Here is a 15,158-nt window from a genome sequence, read left to right on the forward strand (position 1 = left end):
CTTGGCTGTGGTCTGGGTATCTGGAGGTGTTGACCATGATAACATTGGAAGTTTTTCCATATTGGATCTCTTCTTATGCAAAAAAAGTACCGTATAATTATTTTAGGCAAATAGTACTGACTATGAATTGTACTTTGAATACTTCGGATTGTGGCCTGAGATTTTTCTGACAACAAAACTATCAAAAAAAAAAAAAAAAATTACTGTCTCTCAACAGTAAATTTAGACATACGGATTTTTTTTTAATCCATCCACTTTATCATGCTTAATGGCTTTTAATTCTTCTTTTTAAAATAATACTCAAAATTATTTAACAGATTGAGGGATACAGATATGAGAAAATAGGTAGAACCCCAATTCAATAAAAGTATCTAGTGAAGTATAAGATATTAACTATATTTAGGACATCAACTTATTACAGTATTTTTTATCATGATAAACCTCAAAGATACAATGAGCCCCAACATAATATTAGAATGAACATCAACAATCCCTTTAAAAACTTTATAAAACCCTTTACAGAGCCAAAAATACTGCTGGGAGTTTTGTTGTTGTTCTAAAGCCTGGGGAACATTTCCTTTTATGGAAAAATAAGATCCAGGGTCTATTTCCCTCTTTGAAAGGCCATTGAGACTTTGCAAAGATACATTAAAAAAAAAATCAGGCAGTTTCTGTATTTTAATGAATACATAAATGGATCCCCAAAGCCATGCACTTAAGAGTGATTAAAGTATAAGAAAGAACTGTCAAAGCATTTTTGACAACTCTACAGTGTGTCTCTCATTCCTTATACTACTTCAGTCTTACTTAACTGGAAGTCTCCCTTAAGTGTGTGTGATATAAATCAATGAGTGAATGGAGGAATAAATAAATGCCAGCCAAAATGTCCATCAAGTTAAAATATTAACTACCTATAAAAAAAAAAAAAAAATTTTTTTTTTTTTATCTGTAGCAACTTACTTTGGTTTCATTATTTCATTTACGTTTATTCTTTGTAAAATTCCTCTTCAAAGTTTGGAGGATATTTGTAGGCTTACCAGGGAAAGTATCAGGTATCTCCACTTTTGGGTACTTAAAGATAGTCAATACTTACCTGGGCATTTCCTGATCTGGGAAATATGTGGAAAGCTCCAAGACTGGAACTGCCAAGAGAAGATAGTTTCATTTCTACTTTCAGTTACATGAACATATGATCAGTATGAATTATTCTGTAACGTATCATATCATAATATTTTATTTTTCTAAATCAAATTAACTGTGATACAGCCCTCATTCTCCTGGGCGTTAGAATGTCTCAGGCACAGTTTTGTTTTGTTTTGTTTTGTTTAGGGTTGACAGACCCTCTTGTGTTCTTATCTCATGACTGAAAACCCTGAAAGAATAGAGTTGAAGAAAATACAGACCAGCACTATCCAATAGAAATATGAAGCAAACCACAAATGCAAACAACATACATCCACACTAAAAATAGAAAAAGAAACAGGTGAAATTAATTTTAATAATCTATTTTATTTAATGGGAAATATCCAAAATATTACATTCCAATATGCAATTGATAATAAAATTATTAAGAGATTTTTTTTTATACTAAGTTTTCAAAATGTGATGTGTATTTTACACTTTCAGCATATCTCAGTTTGAACTAGCCACACTTCAAGGGTTCAGTAGATGCATGTGGCTGGTGGCTACCATATTGAACAGCATGGATAAAGACTTCGCTGCCTTTCCATTTTATTCTGAGTGACCATTCTTTCAATGGGTAAAAGAGAACTAATCCTCATTTTGGTATTTATATTTTGTTAAAAATATTGTCAATATCCAAAATATTAAGACACCAGGAACTCCAAAGTCAAATAGAAATTATTTGGAAGTTAAAAAAAAAAAAAAAAAACATTAAAACCCATTGCCATTGAGTCTATTCCGACTCACAGTGACCCTCTAGGACAGTGAAGAGCTGCCCTGAAGGGTTTCCAAGGAGCGCCCGGTGGATTCAAACTGCCGACCTTTTGGCTAGCAGCCGTAGCTCTTACCCACTACGCCATGAGGGTTTCCGTTTGGAAGTTATGCAGATGTTAATCCTGCATGATCCTTAAAAGTCAAAACCCAGGAAAGGTAGGCTACATTGAACCAATAAAACTCAGACTTACCCTTTAATTAAACAACAGTTTAGCCTGATTAGTAAAGTATGTCTGCCTTGAGCTTTGGGTTCTCTCCAAGGTTCAAATTGACAACGGCATCTGAAGGGTTAGTTGAGAAGCTTAGTAGACAGTGCCTTTACCTTAACGATGATGGAATAATTTGGAAAAGGATAGCAGGAATGGTTATACAACTTAAAGAATGTAAACAATGTCATTGAATTGTACACGTAGAATTTGCTGAAAATGTGTATCCTTTGCTGTGTATACCTTCACACACCAAAAAAAAAAAAAAAAGCAGACTTAAAAACTGTTATTAAAATATTCCAGAACAGCTCCACACTTAATTCTGGTTTCATCAGCTGTAGATATCCCCTGGTCCTGACTTTTGAATCCAGGACTTACAGCATTTTGCAGTGTCATAGAGGAGAATGAGCATGGCTTTGGAAACAAAAAGACATATGTGTGTAATGCCTACACCTCATCTTTTGTAAACTGGAGTAATAACACATATGTTGAGGGCCTTTTCTTACCAAATGGGATAGTATATATAAATTGCCTTTGTCCTTTCCTCAATCTACCTTGATTTGTTCTCAGTAGCTTTCATTTTTTCACCTTGAATTAACTGCTCTCAGCCCTCACTAACCCTAACTCTTCATGTTGCTCATGAATGCCCTTTAATACCATGCCCAGTGCTATACAAGGGCTTCCTTTGGTCACTGGCAGACTCAGCCCTAGATATTGCTACCACCACCTCCCCTAACACACATGCCACTGTTTCTTCCTGCTCACCAGAATACTGGACAGGACAAGAATTACGTGTTAAGGGGCAACTATCCAGCTTTTACTTTGGCTATAAAAAAAAAATAGCTTCCCCTTATTTTTCTCATTCCTGCTGCTTATTCTTTGTCATTATTTCACTTCTTATTAGCACCAACCTCACTGGGTAGCACACACACAAAAAAAGTAGTGGGCACAAATCAGCCTATTTCAGAGCTTAACAAGATCCTTGTAAAATAGTATGGAATAAAGGGTGTTTAAACTATTGAGAAAAGTAATTGCAATAGAGCAGTGGTGCAGAAATGTGACAGGCAGGGAAGGTGCAAATCAAAGAAAAGGTTTGTAACATAAGCCTAAACAGGTGAGCAGGAGCTGTCCCTCCATCAGCAGATGAGAAGTCCCATCACTGCAGGCCTTTAAGGGAATCAGTGAGCCAAGTCGGAGAGCCACAATCATCCTAATTAAGGTTTCAGACCCTCTCCACGACAGAAATTTGTGTTGAATAAGTATGTGTGTGTGTGTGCGCATGCGTGCTTGTGTGTCTGTATGTGTGTGTTTTAAGGTTGGGGTGGGTGAAGAATGTGTCAGTTTTATGTAAGCAGTCTATAAATAAATGTTAAATGTGTTGTTCTAAATTGCACTTATTAATATAGTCCTGTGGTTAAAAAGTACTGTGTAAAATTCCAAATAGCTCTAGGATTTCAGATTGAGAAAAACCTATCATATTTCATTACCATCAGTAATTACTAATTGAAACAAGCTCAGCTTCAGTCTGTGATTTATTAAATTGTTTACTGGATGCTAGAGGATAAAACAAGACCTGGAGTCCTGGCTGAACAGTGGTTAAGAGCTGGGCTGCTAACCAAAAGGTCGGCAGTTGGAATGCACCAGGCGCTCCTTGGAAAGCTTATAGGGCAGTTCTGCTTTGTCCTATAGGTCGATATTACTCAGAATCGACTTGATAGCAACAAGATCTACCCAGAAGAGCTTGCAATCATGCTGGGGGAAAAATATCACCCACATACAAAAATTCTCAAGTAATAAAACTAAGTCTAAAATGGAGAGCAAAATTTAGTACATCAAACATAGTTTCTAAATTCATTTTGTCTAGCCTGTACCAGGCTTAGATTAAGAAAACCTTGGTTTTAGTACAATTCTTCCATTTACTCTCTATACGGTTTATATAGTATCTCTGAGCCTCACTATACTACATTGTAAAATTGGGACATTACACTCTATGGTTTCTCAGTTTCCTTCAATTTTAACATTTTGAAATCCATTTCTGTCGTTCAAAAATGGTGCTTCAGGGCTTACTTTTTAAAAGTACACATAAGAGCAGTTAAAAAAAAAAAGCTAAAAAAAATTATCTGAAACTGAACACAAAATTTCAGAGTGAGGAAAGCATACCCCATTTTGTTACAGAAACTAGAAATTTAAGCATTAATATCTTCTCATATCTTGGAAGGCGGACAGAAAAAAAAAAATAGAATATAGTTCTCACCTTCTGATAAAAGGTAGATTCTTCTTTATATGGGAAAACTCAGAGACACTTTTCTTTATAAAGGCATCATGTTCAGTGTATTCAACACCAGCACCGTAGAAAATGCAATTTTTCATGTTGTCATTTTGATGCAAAGTCTCCAATAAGTCCAGAGAAACCGTTAATGACCATGTAACTCTCAGGTTCCTGACTGGTCATGCAGTTCGCACTCTACTACTAACCTAAAGGTTGGTAGTTCAAACCCACCCAATGGACCAGTGAAAGAAAGGCCAAGTGATCTGCTCCCGTAAATATCACAGCCAAGAAAAAGAAAACCCTATGGGGCGGTTCTACCCTGTAACACACGGGTCACCATGAGTCAGAACTGACTTGATGGCAATGAAGTTTTTCTTGTTTTTTGGTTTTTTAAATCTAACTCTCAAGTTACCAGATCAGAAATATAGATTGAAGTTTGGATTTTTACAAACAACAGAATGAAAAAACTAATTTGACTGCCAGCATTCAAGACATGATGAAACAGTTCTTGTCAAATTTTCGTGTTTCAAATTCCTTTTCCTCTAAGAAAGTTTTTTGAGTTTCCTAAAGATGGATAATAATATCACTTAAAAATTCAAAGCATCATATTCATGTTTTTGGTTAGGATTGGAGGCAGCTTTTTATGATTTGGGTTTGACTGGAATATATGGCTTGGGATGAGATTGGCCATATTCTAGCTTCCCAGTGTTCTATAAATAGCTGTGGAGGAAACCAGAGAGAGAAGGTATTTATACATTGGGAACAGTGGGGCTCATGGTTACCATGTCTGCCCTTCCGCAGGGATAATGTTAACCCTTGTGTTAAAAAAGAATTTTGTTTCCATGCAATCTCTATAAAAATGTATCCTCTCAGACAAAAGATCTCAATCAAAGTAGGCCTGAGAATGAAAGAAACCTACAAGATGCTAAGCAGAGTATTTGATACAGGCAAGGCTCCTGATACAAACTTCTTTCTATTTTTTGGCATTATGCCTACTCTAATCTTATAATCAACGTGAAAACATAAGTATGGGGCAAAACCCAAACTTAGTGTTTTTAAATCTTTTCAGTTGAAAAGATTTTCTACTCCTATTCTGAAATTGGAGAGCAAGTCAAAAGAATATGAGTTGGAGGAAGGCCAAATTTAAGGTAAAATTGAATGGCTGATGAGGAGTTTGGGTTGCAGGCTGAAAATATAAAATGAAAGATACTCCCTGTACTTCTTAAGGGTTTGTTGTTGTTGTTTGTTCCTGTCGAGTCGATTCTGACTCATAGCAACCATTACCCAAAATGCATTGACATCCTAAATTTTATCTTCTTAACTGGACTGAAAACTTCTTCATTTAAGTGCAGTTTAGTCTTGTCTAGCCAGTTCCTTTGTCTCTGGATGTCTTCTTTTTCAGCATCTATATTAAAACGGTGGCCTGATAACCTCAAATGTTTTGTTTCAGTATCATGCAGTGCCTTTGTTACCTAGTGCTGCCACAACAAAGAATATCACAAGTTCAAGAGGCAGGAAGTGTGAATTCAGGCTCTAGAGGGAGACTTTTCTCTGTCTATATCAGTTTCTAGTAGTCAGCAGGCCCTGAGGTTCCGGGGCTTATAGATGGGTATGCCATGTGTATCCGTCTTCATATGATCTCTTTCCCGTGTGTGTGTCTGTGTCTATTCTGCTTTTTATAACTCAGAAGTGATTATGTTTAGGACCCATCCTACTTTGGTATGCTTTCATTGATATGATAAAAGAAAGCTTTATTTCCAAACAGGATCACATCCACAGATACAGGGACTAGGACTCTGATGCGTATTTTGGGGGGACAAAATTTACTTCACAGCATGCAGCAAAGAGATGAAAAATGCCCAAACAAGCCCATTATTATAGTCTATCTATTTAGCAACTGTGTGTGAATGGGCAAATCCAAAATCCACAGGTCAACTGACAGGTTTGAAACTCTGGCAGTCTTGTGTCTTAAATCAGTGTGGAAATTCTGGCAGGATAACTATTTATAGTCTTGAGGCAGAATCCTTCTCCCTCAGGGAAACCTCATTTGTTGCTCCTAAGGGCTTCAACTGATTTAATGAGCTTACCCATGTTATGGATGGTAATCTGCTTTACTCAAGGTCAGCAGATTTAAATGTTAATCATATGTAAATACCTTCATAGCAGCATCTAGACTGGTGTTTGGCCAAACAACTGGACAACATACCCTAGCCAAGTTGACAAATAAAATCCACCATCACACTCTCTACTCTCCTTATGCACTCACTTCCCTCCTAGGCTAGAATTCAGATTTCATGGTCCATCTTTAAAATCTTTTACTGCCAAAGTATTTAACTATTTCTCCCATTTCTTTTTGCATCTTACTCTCCTGACAATATTCCAATCCTAACTAAATCCAACTAATACACACAGGCTTGGTTTCAACAAAGTACTTTCTCTTGGAGAGAAATGCAAACTCTTACTGACTTTGAATGTAGCCACAAAATTCAAAGGGGCATGCAACACTGCCCAAAAAGCATGTTTATTATATGACTCTTCAAAATGATTATTTCACTTACTACTTTCTTCAATCCTACATCCCCCCTCCTCTAATCCTCTCTCAGCTGACAAACTTGCCTTGTAATTAACAAAAAAAATAGGAATATCAGACAGGATCTCATGCATCTTTACACCTTGAAAACAACCAGTCTACCCATATCTGTCTTCTTCTATTAATATGCATAAAGGATCCCCTCTCCTATCCAAGGCCAACTTTTACACATTTTGCTCTAGATCTCTCTCTTCTTACTTTCTCAAGGAATCTTACTCAAATTACTTCTTCATTGTCCTGCATCAATTTCTGTTTCTCTGCTGAATTACTGCCATGTATCTAAAACGTGTTTAATATTTCCTCTAATAAAATACATTCTTTCTTGACTCCATCCTACTCCAAATTCTGACCCAGTTCTCAACTCTCTTTCATAACACAGCTTCTTCCTTAAAGAGTGGTCAATAATCACAATCTACCACTTCTTCTTCACCTCGTGTTTTTTCTTCAACCTTTCACTCCCCACCAATCCACTGAGCCCATTCTGCTCAAGGTTACCAATGACCTGAATGTTTTCTCCTTTGTTCTCTTTTTGTACTCTGATAAATTTCAAATGTAGATATACCACAGGACTGTGCCTAGATCTTCTTTTCTTCTCTACGTGCACACTCTTTCTTGGTACCTTAATGCAAGCCCAACATTCAAGATACCATCTACTCGTCACAATTCCCAAATTAGCTTCTCTAGCCTTTACCTCTTTCTGGAACCACAGGTTTACTTATCCAACTGCTACTGAATACCTCCATAAGATTTTCTAACAAACATATCTTAACTGACATAATACATAACTGACCAAAATACAAACATCAATTTATTTTTTCACAACTTGCTTCACCGCCAATTTTCCCCAGTAAATGATGGAGCATTCACCCAGGTACTTGAGTCAACAACCCAGGTATGATACTTCATGTGCCACATTCAATTTGTCAAGTCCTATTGTCTCTACCTCTAAAACCCAAGGCATCCACTTCTTTCCATACCCGTTGTTATCATCCTACATTTTCCTAACCGGTGTCCTTGTTTTTACTCTTGCTTCTCTACAATTTTCTCTGTAATTCTGCACACAATAGCCAGAGGAGGTTTGAAATGTAAATCAAATCACAGCATCCCTTCCTTTAAAATTTGTGCTGGCTTCCCATCATGCTAAAGTAAATCCAAACTCCTAAGCCACCTTCTAGAAACCCTGGTGATGTCGTAGTTAAGTGCTATGGCTGCTAACCAAAAGGTTGGCAGTTCCAATCCACCAGGTGCTGCTTGGAAACTCAGTGGGGCAGTTCTGCTCTCTATAGAGTCGCTATGAGTTGGAATCAACTCGATAGCAACAGGTTTGGGTTTTTTGTTTGGTTTAAGCCACTTCCTAAATATCTTATCCTCTGTGTACTTCTCTGATCTTTCCAACTCCTCCCTTTCTCATTCATTGCAATCCATCAATATTAGCCTTCCTTGATCACCTCAAGCTCATTCCTTGCCTTAGGACATTTGCATTCATTCTTTCTTCCTGGAAAGCTTTTCCCCTGATAATTTCACACTTGATTTCTCCTTTTCTTTTGGATACTCTAGAGCAGTCCTGACTACTTAATCGAAAGTAACCACATAGTTTCCTACCTTGTACTTATCCTTATTTGAAATTTTTCTTTTTAACCTAATACATTTGCTTGCTTTTTTTGTCTTTGGTATGGCCTCATTAACATAACAAAAGAAAAACCTATTTTCAAACAGGATCACATCTACAGGTACAAGGGCCAGGATTCACCAATAGAATATAAACTTCACAAATACAAGGCACTTAACTTTCTGTTTTCAGTTTTATCCATAGCATCTAGAACAGTGCTCTTTAGCATAAGCACGTGCTCAGAAAATACTTATTTGATCTATTAATGAATGAATGAATATTTCATAGATAAGCATGTATGGATTAAAATCAGTTAGTTCAGATATAGAAAATTTCATGATAGTTTTAAAAGAGAAAAATTATCTCTTTCCAATCTCATTAATGTATAATATGATAAATTTACTAATTTTATCAGTGTCATAAGAAGGATGAGAAAGAAAATCTTGAGTATACAGAGCAGCCTTAGAATCTTCTAAAGGACAGCATCTAGAATCAATATATGATTCAAAATTTAGCTATGGCTCTGTATTAGTTTCCTCAGACTGCCATAACAAAAGTCCCACAAACTAGGTAGCTTGAAATAACACAAATTTATTCTCCTGCAGTTCTGGAGACTAGAAGCTCTAAATCAAGTTGTTACTAGGGTTATAGCTCTCAGAAAGAATTCTTACTTGCCTCTTCTATCTTCTGGTGGTTGCAAGAAATCCTTGGGATTCCTTGGCTTATAGATACTTCACTTCAGTGTCTGCATCTGTCTTCACATGGCCTTCTCCCCTACGTATTTGTGTTCAAATACCCCTCTTCTTGTAAGAGAAGGACACCAGTCATTGCATTGGGTCGACCCTAACCAATATGGCTCATCTTAAGTATATCTGCAAAGACCCTATGTCCAAATAAAGTTGGATTCATAGTTACTGGGGATTAGGACGCTAACATGTCTTTTGGAGGGATAAAATTCAACCCACGTCTTAGTTATCTAGTGTTGCTATAACAGAAATGCCACAAGTGGATGTCCTTTCTGTCGTTTCTGGGGGAAACGTTTCTGGGAGAAGGTCCTTGTCATCAAATTTCCCCTGGTCTAGAAGTTTCTCAATGTAGGAATCCCAGGTCCAAAGGGTGTGCTCTGTTTCCTGTGCTGCTTTCTTGGTGGTATTAGGTCCCCTGACCTTTTTAATCGTATAACAATTATACCATATCTAATAATAATCTCATAAGCAAATATTTTAAAATATTTGTTTAAGAGCTTAAACACATGTTTTCCTCTTTCTTGAATTATGTCTTTGTCTTAGGCTGGGTTCTCTAGAGAAGCAAAACCAGTAAAGCATATAAATATATATATATATGACCAAAAACCAAACCCCTTGCTGTCAAGCTGATTACAACTCATAGCTACCCTATAAAACAGAGTAGAACTGCCCCATATGGTTTCCAAGGAGCATCTGGTGAGTTTGAACTGCTGACTTTTTGGTTAGCAGCCACAGCTCTTAACCACTACACCACCAGGGTTTCCAATATAAATCGCAAAAAATATAGGGAGAGATTTATATCAAGGAAATGGCTCATGCTATTTTAGAGGCTGGAATGTCTCAGGTCTATGGGTCGGGACTGAGGCTTCTCCTGATTCATGTAGCCACAGGGGCTGGTGAACTCAAGGTTGGCAGGTCAAAGAACAGGGTTCTTGCTCACAGGCAGCAAAGATCGACGAATCCCAAGATCAGCAGGCAAGACAGCAGGTAAACTGCTAGCTCAAGTCCCAAGAACCAGAGGTCAGATGAACAGGATCCAGCTGCAGGATCCAGAGTGAACAAAAGTCCAGGAGCCCTGTCAGAATGTCCACTTGTATTTGATGCAGGCCACACACCCAAGGAAAACACCACCCCCCGATTGGCTACTTACAGCAGATCCCATCATGGAGGTGATCACATTATATCAAATCTCATCGTGGAAGTGATCATAACATCATATGACTGCCAAACCACTGAGAATTATGTTGACACATAACTAGCCAAGTTGACACATAACCCTAACCATCACAACCCACAACTATGAAGGACATGTAAATTCATTGCAGTCTAAATAACTCAAATTTTCTATCTAGTAACCATAGTTAATAGAAACTAACTTGAGGTATTTCCACCTCTGGCTCAGACTGAGTAACAGGGGCCAGGTTTAACCTCCCATCTGAAACAACAACAAAAACAGACAAAGTATATAAGACAATGTTGTTCAGACTCTGAACATCAGGCAGTTCATAAGTGATCCCTGAGAGAAGGAAAACAATGAAGAGAGCCCCAGGATTGCCTCAGCTGACAACCTGCAGAACATTCTCAGCATGTGGAATAGAAAGAGGGAGTCAGAGGGAGCTCAGTGGCCTCCCTTGAGTTGAGGTGACAGAGTTGGGAGTCTGAGGAAACCAAACAGAGTTCCCAGATCAGAGTACCAGAGAGGATATTTCTGTACGCAGAAAGAGCTCCAGAGATCTGCCAAAGATTCCTTGGAAGCCTTTAGGTAAGTACTGATCAACACATATGTGAAATTAATATTAATTTCATAGTCTTTTGCTAGACACTGTACTAAATATGTAGTTATTTAAATCTAAGTACATTAAATACTTTAATTTTCACAGTGACTGCATGAGGTGGATGCTCTTATTATCCCCATTTTACAAAAAAGACAACTGAGGCAATGCAGGGTTAATTCATGCAAGGTTAGCAAATAAAAGGCTAGTAGTCAAACCCAGGCATTCTAGATTCCATGTTCTTAACCAACATGCTTGATTTCTATTTATCGTGATTATTTTATATTTGTGTAAGTACATTTCACTCAAAAAAAAACCTAGAAAATATTTTAGCATGATTGGTATGGTGAATGGACAGAAAAGTTAAATGATATCTTTTAAGACAGATTAGGTTTCTATCTGAAGTAGTGGACTATTTTTGAAGAACACATATACAAATCTAATAATCATGGAAATCTTACCTGAAGTAAAGACCTTCTCTTTCTTTCTCTCAGCCTGGCCCTCTAAAATCTCCCATCACAATGTGAACATCTGGCCTTTTGGGGGCATATTTACAAGACAAACTTCTAGTTAGTCGTATCCTGTATGAACAATATCTTATCTGAGCTTTGGTAATAACCTCCTGCTGTTCACGTTAGCAGGAGATTAGCACTTGACATAAGCGAGACCTACTCCAACCTGGGTCAGCAGGCATCCCTTCATTTTATCTCCCTCTTAACTTGCTTCCCTTAGCCACAATTCGGTCTAGATATGAGAGATTTGCTTAGACCCTGTCCTTTCATCACTGCATGCATTACTGGAAAAAAAAAAGTGCTAGCATAGGTTAATTTTTACCACTTTCATATTCTAGGTGTTTTGCATATTAACAACTTCAGATGGCAGAGTATGATTTTTCTTAACATTATATTCATGTAAGACATGGTTCTACCATATATTTTCAGGAGGAAGAGCAATTTTCCATGGTCATCATTTAATGAGCATGTAACTTCATACCCCACACTCATTTAAGAACTATGGAATATATGTGAAAAGTGGTAATAAAATCCTATCTTTAAAAACATAATTATTTGGGGGTAGGCAAGACATTGATCAAATTAAAAGTCAGTAAAAAGCAGTGTCTAATGGATTTCTAAATTGAACACTATAAGAAAAAAAAGTGTACTATAAAATTCAAAGCTAGTATTAAAATCTCCGAGGAGACCTGCTCTTTTTAAATTATGTATTTAACACAAAAAAGCATAATATCTAAAGCTCCCAAAGAGAAACAAATCTTCAAAATCAGTTTTCTTTTAGAGGTTTTGCTTACTCAGGCTCTTCACTAGAATATTGACTGCAATAGTGATTTGGTGTCCACATAGTCTAAATATTTATGTACAAGTGACTCTGAAATTAGCTAATAAAAATTATTTAAAACATTGGCTTTTAATGGTTAATTTAATAGTTGAAAACCACTAAAATTATAATGTGGAAAGTGAATTACATTTTTTTTCAGTTAATTTAATCATTGTTATATATATTTAGATTACAATGATATACTCTAGTATAATTTTCTTAAAGGTAGAAGGTATGTATTATTTTCATGAGTCTAGAGTTTTCAAAAATATTGTCTGAATGAGCAAATAAACACAAGAGTAAATGGACTTCTGATATTAACTCCTCACCAAGGAACAAATTAACACTCCTAGCCACAAGTTCTGAAGATGCACATTTTTCCTTCTTGTGTTGATTAACTTCTATTGATCCTCTAGTGTATGTCCTATACTACTCTTTTCTCACACCATTCACTGCTGTATTGATTCCCTGCATCACAGTTCTTATACTCATTTGCAGAAAATTCTAAGTCCTTGCTGATGCACTTGATTAAAGATCACTTTAAGCACAGAACCATTATCAGTTCATTGTGAGGGAGGCTGTTGCCCTCCAGTAAGTTCTACAACAAAGTTTTTTTGTTTGTTTTTTGTAATTCCAAAACAAGACCCATCAGTCAGTCAGAAATTAACCCAGTGTGTTGAAACTAGCTATTTTGGAAAGGAAAGAAAAAAAAGAGGAAAGGAGAGAAAAAAAGAAAGGAAGGAAGGGGAGGAGAAAGGAGGGAGGGGAAGAGAAAGCAGGAAAAAGGGTGGTGAAGGGAGAAGAGGAAATATCTGTGCATCCACAGTAAGCATAAATATTGCTTTATAGAACACTTTTTTTTTTTTATGTATTTCTTCCACCAACCATCTGTCGGTTTGTCATACTGTGGTGGCTTGTGTGTTGCTGTGATGCTGGAAGCTATGCCATTAGTGTTTCAAATACCAACAAGGTCGCCCAAGGTGGACAGATTTCAGTAGAGCTTCCAGACTAAGACAGGCTAGAAAGAAAACCTGTCAATCTATTTCCTAAAACTAGCTAGTGAAAACCCTATGAATCACAAGACAATATTGTCCTACATATCATGTCATCAGGAGAGGGCAATCACTAGAGGAGGGCATCAAGTTTAGTGAAACAGAGGACCAGTGAGATTGAGGGAGGCCCTCTGAGAGATCCTCAATAATGGATTTGAACATGCTGGTGATTGTGAGGATGATGCAGGACTGGGTAATATTTCATTCTGCTGTACATAGGGTCACCATGAGTTGGAGGCAACCAACAACAACATGTATATCTTATAGAGGACCAGTCAAAAAAAAAACATTTAAGAGCCACTGTCTACTAGTACTTAAGGGCATGGAATGACTTAATATTTGTATAGCCACATAACTTTCGCTTCTTTAATTTGGTTTACTGAATTATGTTCCCAGCTTTCCCTAAATTCTACTTGCTTTGCAACAATGGCAGTTACATTTTTTGTAACCTTTTGGCAAGAATGACTTCCAGATTGTGGCCACTGTGAGAACAATCTCCTGAGCTGCAGAAGACACCTAGATGGAAAAGCTGAGGTGATTTGCTATCTAGTTCTTCGTAAATGAGTGACACTAACCCTGGGCAGATGACAGAGTAAATACATCATGTTAGTTGTCCCTGCATTTGGGCACAAGCCCAGCCAGGGCTTACTTGCTGTCAGTTGGGATTGGGAGCCTGAATACTTGCAGCATCCTGTAGAACAGAGAGATCCCTACTGATCAGAGGATAAATTCAGTATTATATGCCAAAACTCTACAGTTTTTACTAAACTTTACGAAATTTAGGATTCTCTACTGGAACTGAATAAAAGGTTCTCCTGAACTCCCAACAGAAGAAAAGTATTGGTCCCAGATCATTTGGGTATGACCTGCTATGTATTACAATGTTTTTATGGGTTGAACTGTGTGCCTCTCACCGCCCCCCCCCAAAAAAAACGTAAGTTGAAGTCCTAACATTCAATAACTATGGGTGTGACCCCATATAGAAATAAAATCATTGCAGATAAAATTAGTTAACATGACTTCATACTAGAGTAGGGTGGTCCCAAATGTAATATGGCTGGTATCCTAATAAAAAGAAGAGAAGAGATACAGACACAGAGGGAATATGACCATATGAAGACGGAAGAATTGGAACCATGCTGCCACAAGCCAAGGAATATCTGGGGCTTCCAGAAATTGGTCTAGGTAAGGAAATATCTTTCCCTAGAGCCTTCTAAGAAACCATGGCTCTGCTGACACCCTGACTTTGTACTTCTAGCTTCCAGAACTGTGAGAGAATACATTCTGTTGTTTTCAGCCACGCAGTTTATTCTGACAGTCCTAGAAAAGTAATACAGATATCCTAAAGATGTAAATCTGAAGACACCAAAGGGGAGGCCAGGACTGGTGTCAACTAAATGATGAGATGTTATGGACATTGGTATACAAACAGTTATAAAATTCTGAAGAGGAACAAAAAGGCCTTTTTCCATTTTATAGTTATTGGAGTGTGGAACCTCAGAGCCTGATATTGGAGACAACCCCCTCCCTCTCCCCACTAACCTAGCTCTGTGGAACAATTTTGTTCCTTAAAGATTTTTGTAAACGAAAGCAATAGTCTCAACCTCCTTTTATTGACAAAAAAAT

Source organism: Elephas maximus, chromosome 5, assembly GCF_024166365.1.
Source record: "Elephas maximus indicus isolate mEleMax1 chromosome 5, mEleMax1 primary haplotype, whole genome shotgun sequence".
In the NCBI taxonomy this organism is placed as follows: domain Eukaryota; kingdom Metazoa; phylum Chordata; class Mammalia; order Proboscidea; family Elephantidae; genus Elephas; species Elephas maximus.